The 22,229-nt window shown below is 45.5% G+C and overlaps 1 pseudogene across 1 annotated transcript; it reads right to left on the bottom strand.

The window, feature by feature from the left end:
• Positions 1 to 19,027: 19,027 nt before the first annotated feature.
• LOC308512293 (leucine-rich repeat-containing protein 56-like) lies at positions 19,028 to 20,059 on the bottom strand (annotated as a pseudogene). Its single transcript has one exon. The product of its transcript is annotated as a leucine-rich repeat-containing protein 56-like (transcript).
• Positions 20,060 to 22,229: the final 2,170 nt, after the last annotated feature.

The following is a 22,229-nucleotide window of genomic DNA, read 5'->3' as shown; positions in this document are numbered from 1 at the left end:
CATTTCTGCAGCAAAACTCTGCCTTAAAGCTCTACCCCTGACTAAATCAGAGGGAGGGGCCTTTGCTGTTTCAAAATGGCGGCCCCCAGGGGAGCGGCAAGTCATGTGGCTATATTGCAGACAAACAGAAATATCATTAGAATCAGACTGATAAGCAAAGGCATTTAGTTACCAAAATTACACAATTTTTCCCAATTCAATCCGAACCTTAAACTTTTAGCTAGCAAGTTAAATATTCAGCATTTCTCAATCAGTAACATTTTTAAGAATAAACTTCAAAAATGCAAGACATTTTAGCATTTGTTCAATTTAGCAAACTCCCAAAGCCTTGGGCTGCCATTGACTGGAAACAGGTAACCATTAAAATGCAAAGTAGTTACATTCTTTCTCCCAAGGATGAGCCACTGGCGGAAAATTTTTGCCTACCTGCTTGTTCTGTTGGAGGAAGGGAGGCTAGCCCTTCCTCCATTAGAAATTGCCTTGGGAAGCCAGCCTTAATTAAAGGGCATAGCCATCTTTTACCTGGGCTACTTAGATTTTTCTTGAGATTCAAATCCAAATTATTGAGCAATTTTTATAATTTGAATTAGTAAACTTTATTTTTTATTTTCAAGCAGCTCTGGAAAACCACATTTGAGCCTTGCAAAACAGGTTCTGGCCTATCTGGTCTTTTCAGATGTAAATTGATCACATTCTTTAAGATTTTGCTACAGGCAGGAGGCGACTATTCCCTTCCTTCATTAAGGAAAGCTTTCTTAATTAACAAAGGACCAGTTTTTTTTTGTTTTTTTTTTTACCTTGGAAGAACCTTTAAAAACTGTTCTTTATTATGGAAATGCCAATCTTTCTGCTAGAATCTAGCTAGCATCTTTTTTCCTTTGGGTAAATATCAGTCTTGGGCTACATCCTGCACATTTGTAAAGAGACTCCAGCTCAAAACTCTATCCAAAATCGGACTATGCGCACATTAGTTTTAGCCAGCTTTTCTCCTCACACGTGCACAGAAATCCCAGACATATTTTTAAATTTTGTAAAACTTTTCAATTACAAGAAGGACTTTAAATTACCTGCTACTACCACCAAGATCTGCACTTGCAGCGGCTCCAGTCAGGCCCGCACCCTAGGCTTCAAGGCTCACCGCAGCGGCCCTGGAGAACCACACCTGAGGCTGGCAAGCAGGTTTGGCCCAGCCCTTGACTTTAAAACGACCATAATGCTTAAAGGAGCAGTTTGAGTCTGTCCCATAATGTCCGTCCAGTAAGTCCACAGAAAAAACATACAAACACAGACAACTAAAAGGGTCCGAAAATACAGCCTTCCAACTCCATGGAAGCAACTAGACGATGGCCTTACGCCAAACCAGCGGGAGCAACCCTCCTCATCTCAAATCCGTGAGGGGTATACACATCCCTCCTGGGGAGTGGAACGTCTTCCAACTCTCCCCACCCATGGTCCTTCAGTAGTGCGTCCACCTAGACCCCTTTGGGCACTACAGAATTTCAGAAGTGAGCTCACACAGGACAGAACATACAACACACAGAACAGAATACACAACACAGACACCTACTGCAGCCAGTCAGACTCTCCGGATCAGGGGTCCCTTGAGGGTCTTGGGGATCCCGGACGAGCCCCCAAATGTTATGCCCAGATTTCAAGATCCCCAATAGACCATCAGGGAGCCAGCCATGTCCGATGCAAAAACAAAGAGTCTTTATTCAAACTAGTTTGGGCCCCCCATCAGCCACATTCGCCGACGCAGTGGCAAGCAGCCGAGAGAGCGCGCGAACCCTGTGGGAAAAAGGGTTTAATAGGGGGGTTGGAGTAAGGGGAGGAGAGATGACTGTGGGCCCTGATGATTGGCCAGGCGTAATTCAGTGTCTCAAGAGTAAGATGGAGGGCGTAGCCCTCGCCCTTTCATTGTGACTGTGTGGTGAACTCACCTGGGTTGGGCATTGAGGTGCCCCATCCTCCCTGAGGCCAATAGCTGGATCTGACGCAGTAGTGGGGCTAAGGGGCAGATGACTGTTTCTTCTCCTTCCCAGTACCTGAGCAGCAGACCCGCCATTGGCCTGGAAGGTCCGAGGGGGGGTGGGGGGAGCTCACAGTGCGTGTGCGAGGCCGCCGCTGTGGGAGTGTGTCCTTAGTTTTCAGTATAAAGGAGAATGGCTGCTGGCTCTGTCTTGTCCTCTCTGGGTTCAGGAGCTAACCTCTCCATTTACCTGCTTTGCAGCGCAGCCAACCTAGGAGAGACGCTAAGCTGGTCTCGTGGTTAAACTTCAGCCAAATCTCACTGCCTATGTGCAGGTGTTTGAAATAGAGCCGGGCCCCATACGTCTGACATTGGTCAGCTCCCCCGATAGCCTCATTCTTATGGGACATTGGTTTTGATGTATGCCTTTTTAAATTATTGTAATGTTAATTGCAGCTGTGGGACAGATATTTTATGGAATCCCGTGGAATAGTGTGAAAACTAAAATTTACACAGGAACTTAAAAACTGAGAATGTTTGTTATTTTATGAAATTCCGTTAAACTTTGTTGGACTTTTCCACTGTGCAATTACTCCTCCAGGTGTTTGTACATGCGTTTTATATTTATCCTCTGTTTTAAGGGGGGTATTTTGTATCATTTTCTTACCATAAAACACATTCATCCTATAACTCCACATAACATTTGTATATTTTTGCTTTAAAGAATTTTGGGTGCTTTCATTAGGAACATTTTTTTTCCCCCAAGGAAACAGTCATTTTTAAAAAATATGGAACACCTCACAAATTTGCGTGTCATCCTTGCGCAAGGGCCATGCTAATCTTCTCTGTATCGTTAGGAACATTTTTAATAGGTCTTTTCCTAGATCTTATCACTAGAAGTTATTTTGTAAGAACTAGTTAATTATAAGTTGGGATGGCTGTCTTAAACCATATTTTTGAATTTAAAAGAAAACTGTACTTCTACATTTTCCTTGCTGCCTAAATTAATGAACTGCCATTTGGCCTCCACAATTGTGTAAGGTACTTTAAGACTTTTTTTTACAAAGGGGTCAGCATTTCCCTGTTCAAAAACTCATGCATGTGGGTTGGTTGGTTTGTTTGGAGGATATTTTTCCATTGGTTTTTAGAGATAAGAAGAGAAAGCGAAAGACAGAGAAACACTGATGTGAGAGAAACACATTGATGGTTGCCTCCTGCTGGAGCTCCGACCAAGGCCTGGGAGGTGGGGAGAAGTGAGCCTGAAACCAAGGCTTGTGCCCTTGACTGGAATCGAACCCAGGACCCTCAGTCCACAGGTGACACTCTACCCCCTGAGCCAAACTGACTAGGGCCATGCATGTGGTTTTAATTTCTGTGTTTCAGACTTTATTGTTACATTGGGAAGAATGAAAGCCTGAAGTATTTGCAATTAGTGTTCAGGAGTCACCTAAAAAAGTGTTGTATTTCATTGGCTTAAAGATAAGGTTTTAAAATTATAACTACTTATTTTTCTTAGTCTTTCCCTATGCAAATTTAACCTATCATCGTGATTTTTAGTTTTATTACTTATTTTTGTTGGTCTTACTAATATTTGATTTTTTTTTCTAAACTTGGAGGGAATTTCTGTAGCAAGTAAATAACAGCAAAACATTACATTTGCGAGTGAGTGCTAAAGAAGTAATTTTTAAGAAAAGATTTTTACCTTTAACTGCATTATTAGATAAATATGGTCAAGTAGGATTTTCCCAGAGGCCTTTTTTCTTCTAGGATCTTAAAATGCATTTCTAATATCTGAATAATATAAGACACTCTTTATTTCTCTAAATAGATAAATTTTTTTGATGAGGTATTTTTAATGATGCTTACAATTTTTGAAACTGGATGTTGTCGTAAAATTTTAATATTCTAATTTACCTGGACAAATGTACTTCTCTTTTAGCTGAATATATATATATATATATATATATATATATATATATATATATATATTATTGATTAAGATATTACATATGTGTCCTTATCCCCACATTACCCTCTCCCCCCACATCCCCCTGCTCATGCCCTCACCCACCCCCTGTTGTCCGTGTCCATTGGTTAGGCCTATATGCTTGCATATAAGTCCTTTGGTTGGTCTTTCCCCCTTACCCCCACCCTCCCCTACCTTCCCTCCAAGGCCCGACAGTCCAATCAATGCCTCTCCGTCTCTGGATCAGTCCTTGTTCATCAGTTTATGTTGTTCATTATATTCCACAAATGAGTGAGATCCTGTGGTATTTATCTGCTCTCCGGTTCCATACATGCTGTGACAAATGGTAAGAGTTCCTTTTTCTTCTTCCTCTTCTTAAAGGATACCTTTCAGCATTTCATATAATGCTTGTTTGGTGGTGATGAACTCCTTTAGCGTTTTCTTATCTGTGAAGCTCTTTATCTGACCCTCTATTCTGAATGATAGCTTTGCTGGATAAAGTAATCTTGGTTGTAGGTTCTTGGCATTCATCACTTTGAATATTTCTTGCCACTCTCTTCTGGCTTGCATGGTTTCTGTTGAGAAATCAGCTGACAGTAGTATGGGTACTCCCTTATAGGTAACTGACTGTCTTTCTCTTGCTGCTTTTAAGATTCTCTCTTTGTCTTTTGCTCTTGGCATTTTAATTATGATGTGTCTTGGTGTGGTCCTCTTTGGGTTCCTTTTGTTTGGGGTTCTCTGCGCTTCCTGGACTTGTAAGTCTATTTCTTTGACCAGATAGGGGACGTTTTCTGTCATTATTTCTTCAAATAGGTTTTCAATATCTTGCTCTCTCTCTTCTTCTGGTACCCCTATAATTCTGATGTTGGTACGCTTGAAGTTGTCCCAGAGGCTCCTTACACTATCTTCATATTTTTGGAATCTTTTTTCTTTTTTCTTTTTCGGTTGGGTCTTTTTTGTTTCTTTGTGTTTCAAATCTTTGACTTGATTCTTGGGATTCTCTTGTCTGCTGTTGGATCTCTGTATATTATTCTTTATTTCAGTCAGTGTATGCTTAATTTCTAGTTGGTCCTTTTTCATATCCTCAAGAGTCTCACTAGATTTATCGAGGATCTCACTAAATTTATCGGCGGTTTCCATAAAATTCTTGAAAAACCTTATAAATGTGGCCTTGAACTCTATATCCAGTCATTTGCTTTCCTCCATTTCTGTCATTTGTGACCTGTTCCTTTGTCTCCGCATTTTTTATGCTTCCCTGTGTTGGTAGAGTGGTTTTGTGTGCTAGGTGTCCTATAGGGCCCAGTAGCTCAGCCTCCCCAATTACCTGAGGTGGACACTCTTGGTGTACCCCCTTGTGGGCTTTTTGCACAGTCTTATTGTAGTTATGCCTTGATTGTTGTAGGATCACTGGGAGGAATTGACCTCCAGGCCAGTTGGCAGTGAGAATCAGCTGTGTCTGCAGTGGGAGAACTTCTGTGCTAAAGACACCCTTCTGGGGCAAGACTTGCTTCAGTGGGTTTTTGGTGCTCACTGAGTCTGCACCCTGAGTGTGTCCCTTATGGAACTGAGGAGTTGTAATCTGGATGGTCCCCCTCTGACCACTGGGTACACTGGCTCATGGATCTAAGGAGGTGCTAAGTTAGCCTCTGCCTGAGGTTACACAGCAGGAGCTACGAAGAGAACTGCAGATTCCCCTTCCTTTTTTGGAGTTTGGAGGTACCCTGATGAGGCCCAGCTGTGAAGCAATGCAAGCCGCTGTGGGGCCTTGGGCCTTCTCTTGGAAGTTCTGGGTCTGTCTGGCCCAGCTGCAGTTAGGTAATTTTCAGGTTGCACAGGGCTGGGGCATTCATATGCAAAAGCCTCTGCTGCAGCCTGGGTAGGGCGGGGTCTCAGGGAATGAAAGGGCAGAGCAAGCCGCTATGGCGGATTCTCAGCCCTGCCCTAAGGGGCCCCGCGTCTCAGTGTCCAGGTAATTGCTGCAAGCACCTCTGAGGGAAAGCTGACCTCAAGTTCCGAGTTCTGCCCGCTGCCAGACAGTCCAGTTTCTCCCCGTATGAGTCCTGGGTCCCCAGAGACTTCCCAGAACCGGAGTTCAGAGCAGTCGGGAGCTTGTGACTCCCTCCCGATTCAAAAAAACAGCCGCATCCTCAGGTGCCTGCCCCTTTCTGCCCGCGAGCCTCCGTACCTCTGCACTTTACTTCCGCAGCTCCTCTGACTCTCAGCGTGCTTTTCTTTCCTTCTAGTTGTAGAATTTCCACTCAGCCAGCCTTCCTGTAGTTCTGGATGATGTCCGTTTTGTCTTTATGGTGTTTTTTTTTGAAGTTGTGGGAGGCAGCAATTTCCCGGTGTTTATCTATGCCGCCATCTTAGTTTCTCCTCTCTTTTAGCTTTTTAATCTTTTTTACATTTGTTTTAGCATGATAATGTGGAAACCTCTGTGTGTGTGTTTTTAAGCCAAATGAATGATACTTATTTTAAATTTAGGCAAAGGGATTGGTACTTACAAGGTAGAAAAACAGCCCATCCCATATGGCTCAGTGCTTGAGAATCAACCTATAACCAAGAGGTGAAGGTTAGATTCCTGGTCAGGGCACATTTTGGGGTTGTGTGTTCGATTCCCAGTGCAGGAGGATCGAGTAATAATGATCCTCATTATTACTGTTTCTATCTTCCTCTTCTTTCCTCTCTGAAATCAGTAAAATATATATATATATATATATATATATATATATATATATATATATATATATATATTAGGAAAACAGTTGTATCTTTTGTTTAAAAGCAAGTTGGGATTTAAAAGATGGTGGCTGGCAAGACGGAGGTGAGGGATAAGAAGTGAGTGAATGAGGGTATGAGAGTGTGTGGATGTGTGTGGTGTGTGTGTGTGAGGGAGGGAGGGACAGTTGAATTTGGCAGGAGCAGCAGAGGCTGGCAGACCAGGCTCTCTGGGACAGCGAGAGACTACCACCGTGGCAGGCACTCCCCGCACTACGGGACTCAGGCGCGGAGCCCATGCCATCTTGAAGGGGAGAGCAGCCTCTTCTAGAAACTCATCAGCACCACCACCCAGACAAGCCTTGGACACTGCCCCACGACCCAGCAGCCACTCTAGCAAAAATCCTGCAGCCACACCCACAGAATAGCAGACCCTGGGATCTCCACCTCCAAAGGAGCACCGTGCCTGCAGCAGTAAGTGCAGCCTCCCCTTCCCCAGTGGCAGACCTCCGACATCGCATTCACGCGTCTCCAGGGCTCAGGTCTCCAAGGCACACCACTCCATACACTTCTCTTAGAAGTCACTGTGAACCTCAGCTGGGTGTGATTTTGTACAGACAAAGGTGCACTGTCCCCAGTAGAAATTCTGAATTCCCTCTGCCTGAATAACTGCCCACACACATCCAGCTGCACACCAGGGCCCCTCATAGTGTGTCAGAGCTCAACGCTGGTACTACCACAGTTACTCATTCCCCCTGAGCTCATCTATCCACAGGGCACTTTGGGAAGCCCCAGTGAGCCTCTGCTGGATCTGATCTTGGACAAATAGGGACGCACTCCCCTGGGCAGTAGAAATTATGAATTCACCCATCCTAGATACCTGCCCAAAGATGCCTCAGTTAAGCGTTTCAGGGCCCTTCAGAGTGCTTCAGTGCGCCTGCACTAGCAAACTCACAGCAGATGCTCCTGTATGCTACCACTGGGAATGCGCACCTCTCCACCACAGGTGCATCAGCAAAAACTGAGTTTCCCCACCCCACAGCTGCAGAACTCTGGACACTACAGTTGCATGCTTTTCCAGCATGCAGGTCTCCCAAGACCACCACACCAACGGCAGCCCTGGGGCCCTGCTGCGAGCCCTGCTGAACACGCACTTAAACGAACAGGGGCGCACTGCTGGGCTGTAGAAACGCTGAATTCCCTCTTCCAGGATACCTGCCCACAGACACTGCAATCCTGTGGCTTCAGTGGCAGGGCCCTTCAGAGTGTGTCAGTACACCCTGCTGGCAAGCACACCACAGGTACTTCTGTAAACTGCGACTGGGATTGCAGGTATCCAACCACAGAGGCAGCAGAAAAAGTTGAGTCTGCCCACCCCACAACTACAGAACTCTGGAAACCACAGTCATGCCTTTCCAGAATGCAGGCCTCCTGAGCCCCACCACCCCAACAGACAGTCCCGGGGTACTACTGTGAGTCCCTGCCGAGCACACGTGATTTCAACCAAGGGCACAAGACAGCAAAAATTAGGACACTCCCTCCATGGCTGCTGACTTCTAGACACCTCAGTTGTGCCTTTCTAGCTCGTAGGCCTAAATTAAGAGAACCCAAAGAGCTCAGGTAGGGAGCTACACTACACTACCAAACCCAGGAGACCTGAGAGGTCACATCAATAGCACCATACCCTAAAGAAACTGGGTAGTAAAGCAATCGGAGCTACAATTAAAACATTATAGCAAAACATGGGAAGACAAAAAAGCAATCCACAAATGAAAGAAAAAGACGAATCACCAGAAAGGGAGTGAAATGAAATTGAGGCTACTAACTTATCAGAGAAAGAATTCAGAGTAATGGTTATAAGGATGCTCAAATGGCTGGATGACAAATACACACAACTCAATGAGAATTATAAGGAGCTGAATGAGAATGTCACCAACATGAAAAGGAACCAAGAGGAAATGAAAAACAACATAGCTGCAATAAAGAACACAATGGAAGGCTTAAAGAGCAGACTAGAAGAGGCTGAGGACCGCATCAGCAAATTAGAAGACAAGTAGGAAAAAAAACATAAACACAGAAGTAACTGGAAAGAAAATTAAAAAGCAAGAGGAGAGCCTAAGGGAGCTTTGCAACAATGCAAAATGAAAGAACATTCGCTTAATAGGGGTACCAGAAGGAGAGGAGGAGAAGCAAGGAATAGAAAACCCGTTTGAAGAAATAATGACAGAAAACTTCCCTGATACTGGCAAGAAAAAAACTACACAAGTCCAAGAAGCACATAGAGTGCCAAATAAGATGAACCCCAAAAGACCAACACCAAGGCACATGATAATTAAATTGGCAAACACCAACGACAAAGTTAAAATCTTAAAGGCTGCCAGAGAGAGACAGAAATTTACCTACAAGGAATTTCCTATTAGAATATCAGCTGACTTCTCAACAGAAACACACCAGGCAAAAGGTAATGGAATGAAATATACAAAGTGATGCAAAGCAAGGGAATGAATCCAAGAATACTATACCCAGCAAGGCTATCATTCAAAATTGAAGGTGGAATCAGGAGCTTCACACACAAAAAAGGGCTAAGAGAGTTTACTACCAGCAAACCAGCAATGCAAGATATGCTAAAGGGACTGCTGTAAAAAGAAGAAACAGAAAGACAAGAAGAAACACAAACATTAAGAATAAAAATGCTGCCGAAACCGGTTTGGCTCAGTGGATAGAGCGTCGGCCTGCAGACTGAAAGGTCCCAGGTTCGATTCCGGTCAAGGGCATGTACGTGGGTTGCGGACATATCCCCAGTAGGAGATATGCAGGAGGCAGCTGATCGATGTTTCTCTCTCATTGATGTTTCTAACTCTCTATCTCTCTCCCTTCCTCTCTGTAAAAAATCAATAAAATATATTTTTAAAAAAAGAATAAAAATGACCACGAACAAGTACTTTTCAATAATAACATTAAGTGTAAATGGTTTAAATGCTCCAATCAAAAGACACAGGGTAGCTGAATGGATAAGAAAACATGACCCATATATTTGCTGTCTGTAAGAGACCCACCTCAGAACAAAGGATTCACACAGATTGAGAGTGAAGGGATAGAAAAAAAAAAATGTCAGGCAAATGAAAATGAAAAAAAAGCTGGGGTTGCGATTCTTATACCTGAAAAAACAGAACTCAAAGTAAAGGCCATAACAAGAGATAAAGAAGGCCACTACATAATACTAAAGGGAGCAATTCAACAAGAAGATATAACTCTGGTAAACAGATATGCACCCAATACAGAAGCACCCAAATACATAAAACAACGTCGGGAAGGTATTAAGGGACAGATAGCAATACAGTCATATTAGGGGATTTTAATACCCCACTGATACCACTGGATAAATCCTCTAAACAAAAAACCTCCAAAGAAACAGCAATCCTAAATGACTCACTAGATTAGATGGACTTAATTGACATCTTCAGAATATTTCACCCCAAAGCTACAGAATATACATTCTTCTCCAGTGCACATGAGACATTTTCAAAGATAGACCATATATTAGAACACAGGCAAAGTCTCTTCAAATTCAAGAGAATAGAAATCATAACAAGCATTTTCTCCGATCACAATGGCATAAAATTAGAAATCAACTACAATAAAAACACTGGAAAAAAATCAAACACTTTGAGGCTAAATTGCATGCTATTAAGCAATGACTGGGTTACCAGACAGATCAAAGAAGATATAAAAAGCAACCTGGAAACAAATGACAATGAAAACAATCCAGAACCTATGGGACACAATGAAGGAGTCCTGAGAGGGAAGTTAAAGTTCTACAGGCCTACCTCAAAAAACAAGAAAAACTGACAATAAATGCTCTAACCCTACAACTCAAAGAGTTAGAAAGAGAGCAACAAGAAAAGCGTACAGTATCCAGAAGGAAGAAAATATTAAATATCAGAGCAGAAATAAACAACATAGAGACCAAAAGAACAATACAAAAGATCAATGAAAACAAGAGCTGGTCTTTGAAAGGATTAACAAGATTGAAGAACCTCTCGCCAGGCTCACCAAGAAACAAAGAGAGAGGACCCAAGTAAACAAAGTTAGAAATGAAAGAGGTGAAGTAACAACTGACCCTACGTATATACAAAAAATTGTCAAAAAATACTACGAACAACTCTACTCCAACAAACTGGACAACCTTGACATATGGACACATTCCTAGAAAACTACAAGCTTCCAAAACTCAATCAGGAAGAGTCAAAAAACTTGAATAGGCCAACAACTATTGATGAAATTGAAACAGTAATCAAAAAGCTTTCAGCAAACAAAAGCCCTGGACCAGATGGCTTTACAGGGGAGTTTTACCAAACATTCAAAGAACTAAAGCCAATCCTTCTCAGACTATTCCAAAAAATTCAAGAGGAAGGCACACTTCCAAGCTCTTTCTATGAAGCCAGCATTACCCTAATACCAAAACCAGATAAAGATACCACAAAGAAAGAGAATTATGGGCCAATATCGCTGATGAACATAAGATGCTAAAATCCTCAACAAAATCCTAGCAAACCAGATCCAGCATTACATTAGAAAGATCATACAACATGACCAAGTAGGATTTATTCCAGGAACTCAAGGCTGGTACAATATCCTCAAATCAATAAACGTAATACATCACATAAACAAATTGAGAGACAAAAATCACATAATCATATCGATAGGTGCAGAAAAGGCATTTGACCAAGTGCAACAGCCTTTTCTGATAAAAACGCTCAGCAAAGTGGGAATAGAGGGATCATACCTCAACATAATAAAAGCCTTATGTTACAAACCTACAGCCAACATCATACTCAATTGCCAAAAACTAAAACCATTTCCCTTAAGAACAGGAACAGGACAGGGATGTCCACTTTCACCACTCCTGTTTGACATAGTACTGGAAGTGCTAGCCAAAGGGATCAGACAAGAAGAAGAAATAAAGGCATCCAAACTGGAAAAGAAGAAGTAAAATTGTCATTTTTCGCAGTTGACATGATACTGTACTTTAACCCTAAAGACCCCATCAAAAAATTATTAGACTTAATAAATGAATTTGGCAATGTAGCAGGATAAAAAAACGCCAAGAAATCTATGGCATTTTTATACGCCACTAGTGAACTTACAGAAAGAGAAACTAAAAAAACAATCCCATTTACCATTGCACAAAAAAAATTAAGATACCTAGGAACAAACTTAACTAAGGAGGTAAAAGACCTCTACTCAGAAAACTACAGGACATTGAAAAAAGGGAGGAAGACATAAATAAATGGAAGAACATACCGTGTTCATGGATTGGTAGAATCAATATCATTAAAATGACCATACACCCAAAGCATCTATAGATTCAATGCACTCCTCATTAAAATACCAATAGCATATTTCACAGATCTAGAAAGAACTCTCCAAAAATTTATCTGGGATAAAAGTTTAAAAAAAAAAAAAAACACGAATAGCTGCTGCGATCCTGTGAAAGAAGAACAACTAGGAGAGATCTCAATACCAGATATCAAGCTGTATTACAAAGCCACTGTTCTCAAAACTGCCTGGTACTGGCACATAGACCAATGGAATAGAATAGAGAAATCGACCCAAACTACTATGCTCAATTAATATTTGACAAAGGAGGCAAGAACATACAATGGAGTCAAGACAGTCTCTTCAATAAATGGTGCTGGGAAATTTGGTCAGACACATGCAAAAATATGAAACTAGACCACCAACTTATACCATATACAAAAATAAACTCAAAATGGATAAAGGACTTAAACGTAAGACCAGAAACCATAAGAATATTCGAGGAATCCACAGGTAGCAAAATCTCAGATATATGCTGAAGGAGTTTCTTCACGGACACAGCTCCTAGGGCAATGGAAACTAAAGGGAAAATAAATAAATGGGACTATATCAAAATAAAAAGCTTCTGCACAGCAATAGAAACCATCAACAAAACAACAAGGAAACCCACTGCATGGGAGAACAGTTGCCAATGATATCTCTGATAAAGGTTTAATCTCCAACATTTATAGGGAACTCATACAACTTAACAAAAGGAAGATAAATAATCCAATCAAAAAATGGGCAATGGACCTAAATAGACACTTTTTGAAAGAGGACATACATAAGGCTGAGACCTATGAAAACATGCTCAAAGTCACTAATCATCCGAGAGATGCAAATCAAAACAACAGTGAGGTACCATCTCACACCTGTCAAAATGGCTATGATCAACAAATGACAAATGCTGGCGAGGATGCGGAGAATAAGGAACCCTTGTGCACTGCTGGTGGGAATGAAGACTGGTGCAGCCACTGTAGAGAACAGTATGGAGTTTCCTCAAAAAACTAAAAATGGAACTTCCATTTGACCCAGTGATCCCACTTCAGGGAATATATCCCAAGAAACCAGAAACACCAATCAGAAAGGATATATGCATCACTATGTTCATAGCAGCACAATTCACCATAGCTAAGATTTGGAATCAGCCTAAGTGCCCATCAGCTGATGAATGGATTAAAAACTTTGGCACATCTACACAATGGAATACTATGCAGCTATAAAAAAAGGAAGTAACTCCTAGCATGGATGGAACTGGAGAGTATTATGTTAAGTGAAAGAACTCAGTCAGAGAAAGATAAATATCACATGCTCTCACTCATTTTTGGATTATAATGAACAACATAAACTGATGAACAAAAACAGATGTAGAGACAGAGAAGCATCAATCAGATGCTCAAAACTCAGAGGGAAGGCAGTGGAGGGTGGGGGCGAGGGGGAAAGATCAACCAAAGGACTTGTATGTGTGCATATAAGCATAAGTGATGGATGTGGACAACAGGGAGTGAGGGTGAGGGTAGGTTTGGGGAGATGAGGAAACATTGGGGGGATAAGGACACATTTGTAATATCTTATTCAATAAAGGGAAAAAAATAAATTCAAATAAATAAATAAAAGCAAGTTGGGGTCTTTTTAACACCTTTATTGAGATACTAGAGGGCCAGTGCACAAAATTTGTGCACTCGGGAGTGGGGGGAGTCCCTCACTCAGCCCATCCTGTGCCCTCTTGCAGTCCAGGAGCCTACAGGGGATGTCCGACTGACAGCTTAAGCCCGCTCCCCACTTCTGGCTGAGCAGTGCTCCCCCTGTGGGAGCGCACTGACCACCTGGGGCAACCCCTGTGTTGAGCGTCTGCCCCTGGGTGGTCAGTGCACATCATAGCAACCATTTGTTCAGCAATTTGGTCAATTTGCATATTAGCCTTTTATGTATAGGACTAGAGGCACAGTGCATGAAAATTTGAACAAGAGTAGGCCTTCCTTCCCCCAGCTGCTGACGACAGCTTCCCTCCAGCACCCGGGACCCAGGCTTCCCTCCTCCAGCACCCAGGACCCAGGCTGCTTCCCTCCTCCGGCCACCTGCAGGCAGCAGGAACCCTGGCTGGCTTCCCTCTAGCCCTGGCTTCGTCAGGAAGGATGTCCAGAATGACGTCCTGTGTAATTAGCATATTACCCTTTTATTATAAATAGTGTTTGGATACCACTAAATTTACTTCTATTCTGTGCAATTACACAATTTTTAGAAATTTATAGAGTTGTGAAAACACCCCAAACCAGTTTTGGATATTTTCATCATTACTCTTCCACTTAGTTTCATCATTCTCTTCCCTAACCTTCTCTTTAGCCCAGGCAATTTCTAGTTTACTTTGTATTACTGTATATTTGTTTACCTTAGATCAGCGGTTCTCAACCTGTGGGTTGCGACCCCTTTGGGAGTCAAATGACCCTTTCACAGGGGTCACCTAAGGCCATCAGAAAACACATATATAATTACATATTTTTTTAGATTAGTCACTATGCTTTAATTATGTTCAGTTTGTAACAATGAAAATACATCCTGCATATCAGATATTTACATTACAATTCATAACAGTAGCAAAATTACAGTTATGAAGTAGCAACAAAAATAATTTTATGGTTGGGGGTCACTACAACATGAGGAACTGTATTAAAGGGTTGCAGCATTAGGAAGGTTGAGAACCACTGCCTTAGATGTTCTCATAATGGATTACACAATATGTAATATCTTTATTTTATTTAATTACCATCTGAGGACATATATAATTTTTTACTGATTCTTAAAGAAAGAGGAATGGCTGTAACCGGTTTGGCTCAGTAGATAGAGCATCGGCCTGTGGACTGAAGGGTTCCAGGTTCCATTCTGATCAAGGGCATGTACCTTGATTGCAGGTACATCTCCAGTAGTGGGTGTGCAGGAGGCAGCTAATCGATGATGTTTCTAACTCCTCACCAACACTTGTTATTTGTTGATTTATTGATGACAGCCATTCTGACAGGTGTGAAGTGACATCTCATTGTGGTTATAATTTGCATCTTTCTGATGAGTGACAAGCATTTTTTCATATGTTTATTGGGCATCTGTGTATGTCCTCTTTGGGGATGCATCTATTCAGGTCCTTTGCCCCTTTTTTAAAATCAAAACCTCACTTTCATTATTTTTGTTTGCTTGTTTGTTTTCAAAAATAGAGTGATTTTTTTTTCCTGAAGCCTATTTGTGTGTAAGGATCAGTGGGCTTAATATTTTTAATAAATGCATTAAAATTAAAAAGTTAATTTTTATTCAAACACTTGACTATTATATTACAGTGAACTCAAAAAGTGTTATTTATAGAGTTAAAATAGTTCTGAATTGAAACACACATTGTAAAATTAACCATTGTAAAGTATTCCATTCGGTGGCATTAGGTAAATTCACAGAATTGTGAAACCATCACGCCTGTCATCTTACAAAAAAACACTTTGCCACGTCCTGAAGGAAATCTCATAGCCAGTAGGAAGTCAGTCATTCCTCATTCCTCCTGCCCCTACCCGTGGCAACCACTAAACAGCTTTCTGTCTTTAAGGATTGGCTTATTCTGAACACTTCATATATATTGAATCATACATGATATGACCTTTGGTGTCTGGGGTCTTATACTTGGAATAATCACTTCAAAGTTCATCCCTATTATAACACTTCTTATGGCTGCATAATATTCCATTGCATAGACAGTCCGTGTTATGTGTATGCACTTGTCAGTCCGTGGCATTTGGGTTGCTTCTATCTTTGGCTGTTTTGACTTGTGCTACTAGGAACATACTGTTAGGTCTGAGAGAGCCCAGGATCAGATACATGCAGATGTGTGATTAGATAATGGATCCCCCCCCCCCCTGGAATTTCTAACAGATCTATGTGCCAGACACAGACACCAGCTTCTTCTCCCTGAATCAACACAACCCCCACACAGATACTGACTCCTTCCTGAAACCCTGCCAACCCGCTGCGGGGGAAACTTCCTCAGTTCATGTCCCCACCCCTCACACAACTGCAGTATAAAAAAAGCTCCCCCTTCCCTTTTGGCATGGATCCACATGCCCTGTCTTTGGGGTTTGTGGGTCACCCAGGAACGCAGAATAAAGCCTCTCCTTTCTTCCTTTTCTGATCAACTCTCTTTGTTTCCTACACCGCCTCCTGAGCCACCTAACCTAACACATACTATACATGTTTGTCTGGTATTCGCTGGCACACTGCCCCAGGGTCGAAAGGACCCCCTCCCTCTCTTGGGCCGGTGAGAAGCTGACCTGTCCACACTGACGTCTGAAAACCACCCCACCCCGGTGGAAAATCCCTGCTGGACAAATGGCTCCCGGAAAATGGCCAAACCGCAGGACAGACCACAGGTTTCACCTAACCCTGGAAAGCCCCGACTGCCACCAGTTTCGGCCAGCAACAATTGCCTCAGAAAAATATAAAACCTTGCCCCTGCCCAGGCTGGGCATGGCTTCTCCTGCTCCCCTCTCTGAGCCGGTGACCCCGCCCGTGTGCTCCCAATAAAGCCTGTTTAATCTGGTCTCTGTTTGGACTCACGGTTTTTCCTTGTGGCGGCGTAAAACCTAAGAATGTTCATGTATTTTTTTATGCTTGTTTTTATGTGGGGGTATCTCTAGGAGTGGAATTACAGTTTCAAATACTTATTCTATATTTAAACTTGTGAGGACTGCCAAACCATTTTCAACAGTCAGTGTACCATTTAAAAATACCACCAACAATGTATAAAGTTTTTGATTTCTCTGCTTTCCCCACAATACTTGTTATTTTCCTTTTCCAAAGTTTTAGACAGCCTAGTTGGTGTTACAGACATTACCCTAGTTTTGATTTGCTTTTGCTGAGGAATACTGATATGTCATCATGTGATTGTTGGCCATTTGTGTATCCTCTTTGGGAACTGTTCTGTCAGGTCATCTACTAATCTGTAATGTTGGTCTTTTGACCTTTATTTGGAGTTGTAAGGGCTTCCTTCTCTTCTGGAGACTAGACTCTCACTAGATGTATGATTTGCCAGTGTTCTCTCACAAGATGGAGGATATCTTTTTTCTCTCTTATAGACTTTTAGTGCAAAAAGATGTTCATTTTGACGAAGACCATTTATTTTTATCTATTGTTTTCCTTTGTTGCTTTTGCTTTGGATCTAATATTTAAGAAATCAGTGCCAAATCCAAGGTCATGAAGGTTTACTCATGTTTTCGTCCAAGAGTTTTATAATGTTAGCTGTTATATTTACATATGGGTCCATTATGAGTGAGTGGCTTTCGTGTACGGTGTACCTTATGTGTCCAACTTTATTTGCATGTGGATACCATTGCCCTGGGTCCATTTGTGGAGGAGACTATTTGTATCCCCATTGAGTGCTCATCATCAGTTGTCCCTCACCCAATTCACTGCTGTGCTTCCAAGAGCCAGTTAAATGCTGAGCATTATAAGGCAGAGAATTAGAAGTCAAATATAAGCCACTGGCTTAGCAGTAACGTAACTTGAGGAGGCAGTATGAAAATGTGATTAGACTTTAAAAAATAATGAAGCTTTGCTTCCAAATCTTAGATGACAGAAGTAAAATATGTAAACCAAAAAAATTATGGAGCTGGCCCAAAGTTCAGGCAGGTACAAAAAAGTGAAATATTTTATAAAAACAATGTAGGAGGAAGAGAGGAAGAGGGAGGGTGAAAGTAAATAAGATGCCCCCACAACAAAATTGTATAGCATGTCTACCTGGTGGAATGAAGCATGAATTTCATTCCCTTCATAAATTTTATATTTTATTAAAAATTTACAGGGAATATTTATTATTTTTATAAATAGAATAAAAACTTAAAAGTGGAATGCACATTAACTAAGGGTGCTCCATATCAAATTATTTTTGGAAAATGGAGTGCTTGTTTTGTTTTGTTTTGTTTTGTTTGCCAGCTGCATCATTTATTGAACCAATGTCCCCCACGAAGTAAACTGCATTTCTGTACACTTGAGAGTCAAAAGGATTTTCTTGGTTTCCCGGTATCCCCACCCAGTCCCTACAAGTCCGCCTGGGATGGCAGGTCTGGCCGCACTCTTTAGTGCCTAAGGCAAGCGTTTGGCCTGGGACCACAGCTCCAGGGGTGGCTGGAGGGAAGTGATGAGGCCAGTGGGCCTGGGCCCCCCAGGTGTCTTCCAGGACTGGGAAGGTTTGCCCCACAGAAGTGAGGGCCGGGCAGTCCCAGACTCTCCCCTGTGCCTCCTCTCTGGTGTTCCAAACTCCCCCCTTCTCTCCAGCAAGAAGGAACTCTCTGTGCCAGGCCCACCTCCTTTCCCCAACCACCTCCCTGCAAATGATCTGGGTTCTGTGAGGCGCCTTAAGTGCCCTGGGGCCCTTTGGCCCTGTCCAGCCAGCCTGACAGTGGGTGGGGTTTACACTAGGGGTGGGATTGGGCTAGGGAGATGGGCTTCAGGTGTGGCAAACACCACAGGGCTGGGGGTTTGGCTGCTGGGTGGGTCTGGTGCTGCTCTTGGGCCTGGACATCCTTGGGCTGGAGAGCTAGGACCTGAGGCCACCTCCAGGGCTGACCTCAGAGCAACCACCGCAGCCAGCCCTTGACGTAGGCCAGGCCCGAAGCGACCCAGGGCTCCAAGCCGACGCCCCCAGAATTGCAGGTCTTTGGACTCCAGGAGCTGCTGCTCAAATCAGATGGCATGGAGACCTTAGGAGGAGAGGGGAGCAGGTTATAGCCCAAGGTCCTGGAAGGCCCTGGGACACAGCTTGGGGAGCTGAGGGAAGTCTTGGGCTCAGCCTTGTCCTCTTGTTCCTCAGGGTCCCGCTGTGGGCCTCAGGGAGCTGCTGCCCCTGCCTGTCCCTGAATCCAGGCGCCGCAGATGCAGTTTCCTCCACTCCTGAAGTTCAGCCAATGCCAGGAGGTCCCGGCTGTCTGTAAGGTCAGGCCCTGGGGTGGAGGCAGCTGCTCTTGGGACACCCATGTCTGGCAGTGGTGCTAACACTCCCAAAGGCCCTTGGTGGGGTTTCCGCAGAGGACTTGGCCGGAGCCGTGGGTGAGGTTGCTGGTGTCATCCTCTGGGGCTGTGTCCTTGTGAAGCAGAGCTTCAGGTAGGGGTCCCCCAGGGGCCAGCAGGGAGAGGGGCCAAGGCCTCGTGGCCTGGGGCTGGAGTTCAGGCTAGAATGGTTCAGGGCCGAATCTTCGAATGGGGTCTCCTTGGGGATGATCCAGCCTGGGCAGCAGGCTTTCCAGGACACTGCCCTCCTTGATAGCCTCCCTCACCAGGAGCCAGTCCTGGTCCTGCTTCCTGGCGGTGGCCAGGCCCATCTGCGTAGCAGGCATCTCGTCCAGGACCTGCAGCTGGGGGATGAGCTTCCTCACCTGTGCCCTGTAGTTGTAGCCCTGGAGCACCTTGCCGGAGGGGCTTGGCTACAGGCACATGAGGTTGCCCTCCAAGGTGAGCATGGCCAGCCTCAGGCACAGCTGCAGGTAGCGCACCTGCCCCAGGTCCTCCACGTTGTTACCTTCTGGGTCTAGCACCTCCAGCTGCTCCAGCAGGCAGAGCGGGCTGAAGTCTGGAGACGTTGTTGTAGGAGACATACAGCTCCTTCAGGGCCAGAAAGGAGCCGATGCCATCCAGGTCAGTCAGGCCACAGGGAGCCAGCCACAGTACCTGCAGGAAGCCCAGGAAGGTGCCCAGGTCTCTCACGGAGCCTAGGCAGCTGTCGTTCAACTTCAGTTGGCTGGGCAGGTGTACCCCGAAGTTGCCCAGGCCATGCTCACCTGCATGGTATCTACGCACATCTCCAGTGTGCTCACCAGCCACAGGTCCTCCACCTGGGCCAGGGCTTGCAGTCGGGCAGCTGACAGGCACTCCTCCGCCAGCCCCTTGCCTTGGCTGTCCCTGTGGCTGCCCACGGGCCTTGCTCTGCGGGCAGGGGTTGTACAGGCCCTGCCAGCTCAGCTCCCGCACTAGGACACGGGCCATGCTGGGTCGAGGCCCAGGGGCCTGTCCCAGACCTGGTCCATTCACATCCAACTTGGAGGCTGAAGCCTTTTCCCACTGTGGGTCAACATCCGGGAATGGGGGTGGCATGTGGCCCCAGGCGGCAACTGAGGGCTCCACCCCAGGGCCCAGCCCTGAGGGCTCGGCCCTGGGCACCCTCCTCCGCTGGGCGTTCTCTCTGATTCCAGGTTGTTCTTCCTGTTGCGGGGGTTTCGGAACCTGAAGGGGAGGCCAGGTCTGCGTCCACGCTGGACACTGCCACCCGCCTTCACTCCGCGTCTATGACCAGCACTGGTTCTAGCCGCAGCATGGTGTGTGTGGGATGGCCAACCCGGCACAGCACGTCGGGTCGGTTCGTCATGGGGGCAAGACGGCCCCCCAAGGTCGAGGCCTGCAACAGGGTGAGCTGGGCAAAGAGCATAGAACCTTCGCGGGAGGGGCTGGGTGGCACAGCAGAGGGGTAGGGTGCTGGATGAGCGTGTATCGCACCATTCTTCCTTGTGAATAGAGAGGGGTTCATGGGTTACTTCGACATTTTAAAATAATGTTCAAAAGGTCTCTTTGAGAGTCCTGAAAGGAGCTGGTTTGTGCTTTGATGGGTGGGGGAGGCTTCAGTCCACAACCTAAGGAAACTTGTGGGCTGGATTTGTGGGGCGCCCTTTGTTTACTGGGCCACACTGCAAGCTTCTGCAGGGCTGGATCTCTGGGTTTGGGAGGAGCCTGCAGGCCGGCAGTCTGTGGGGCCTGCCCAAGTTGGGGGAAGTGGGGGAGGGGTATGGGGCTGTGCACTACGTGAGAAGCAAGAACCCAGTACTTTACAGGGCAAAAAGACTGAGCTGGCCTCGCTCATCCGCGGGCTCAGATGCCCCCGCTCAGACCAGGCACTCCTGCACTGCCCATCCCTGGGTGCACAGCCATGCCTGGCCTCCAGTCCCCGCTGAAGCTGCCAAGTGTCCTGGGAGGGAGAGAGCGGCCATCCCAGAGCCGCCTGCGGGGAAGGCGTGCAGGACAGCCGGGCCACTGAGGATCTCAGGCTCCTGGCGTGGTCGGGCCTGCTCTGACTCCAGCCCTCCACCTTCTCAGCCAGATACTTGGGGCGCCCATGGTGCCGACGCTGCGGGCTTCACCCTCCCGGGGGGGGGGGGGGGGGCCTGTTTTCCACTCCAGGGCCCTCGGTGGGCTGCAGGGTGCGGGGAAGACCTTGGAGGACGCGGACACGGCTGGGAGCGGCTGGGAGCGCAGTGAGCAGAACTCCGGCGACCCTGCCCCAGACCACACCTGGTCGCCGACTCGCTTCCCAGCACGGTCTCCATCTCCCTGGGAGTCCGCCCTGTTTCCGGGAGAGTCCGGGGCCTCCCGAAGAGGCTGTTGCCCAGGACCCTCGACTCCAGCACCGATGACCTCCCGCACCAGCTGCGACAGCCTCCAAGGCCCTGGCCCACGAGGGCCAACCAACCCGGCACCACCCTCCTGGAGTGCTCTTTATTAGGTAACTTCAGGAAGGATAACCTGAAAATTAAAGATTTCTTGGCACAACTGTAAGAAATGAGAACGTGATATAATCCTCTAGTTGATGTCATTTGATACCTGTGTTTTCATGTAGTTGGATGAGAATTCAAAGGAATCCATTTGAGGAGAAGGTTGCCATGCAGTGGCATGAAAGGAAGGAACAAACGGACGCCAATGCAGCCATGGGCTCTGCACGCGCCCTCCTACCCCCTCCTTCCCTTGGCTGCTGCCATCAGCTCTGCGCACACGGCTCCCTCATCCCCCCCTTCCTTCCATGACTGCAGCATCGGCTCCGCGCATGGATTCCCCCTCTCCACACCCCTCCTTCCCTAGGCCAATATGGTGCGGACCAGGGAAGGAAGAGAGGCCAGGAGAGCGAGACAAAGCTTTGTGCCCAGGGCTGACCGCATCGAGGGAGCTGCTCTGCTATGTAGGAAACCCTGACCCAGAAGCAGGTCGTCTACCAATGGTTTAGCACCAGGTTCCCCACACGCGTGTGCATTGTGGGAGGGCGAGATGGCAAGGAAGGGCTCTCTGCACCAGACCCCGGTCCCGAGGTGGAAGGCCCACATGTGGGAACAGCGGGGCACCTACTATCTGAGGCCAACGGTCAGGGCCCGTAGCACGGGAAGGGTCTTAAGGGAGGTATTTTGTAGCATTTTCTTATCATAGAACGCACTCATC

The sequence above is a fragment of the Myotis nattereri genome (genome assembly GCF_964212035.1).
Source record: "Myotis nattereri genome assembly, chromosome: Y".
Lineage (NCBI taxonomy): Eukaryota > Metazoa > Chordata > Mammalia > Chiroptera > Vespertilionidae > Myotis > Myotis nattereri.
Note: the sequence above shows the minus strand (reverse complement) of the source record. Positions and strands in the feature narration are given on the sequence as shown.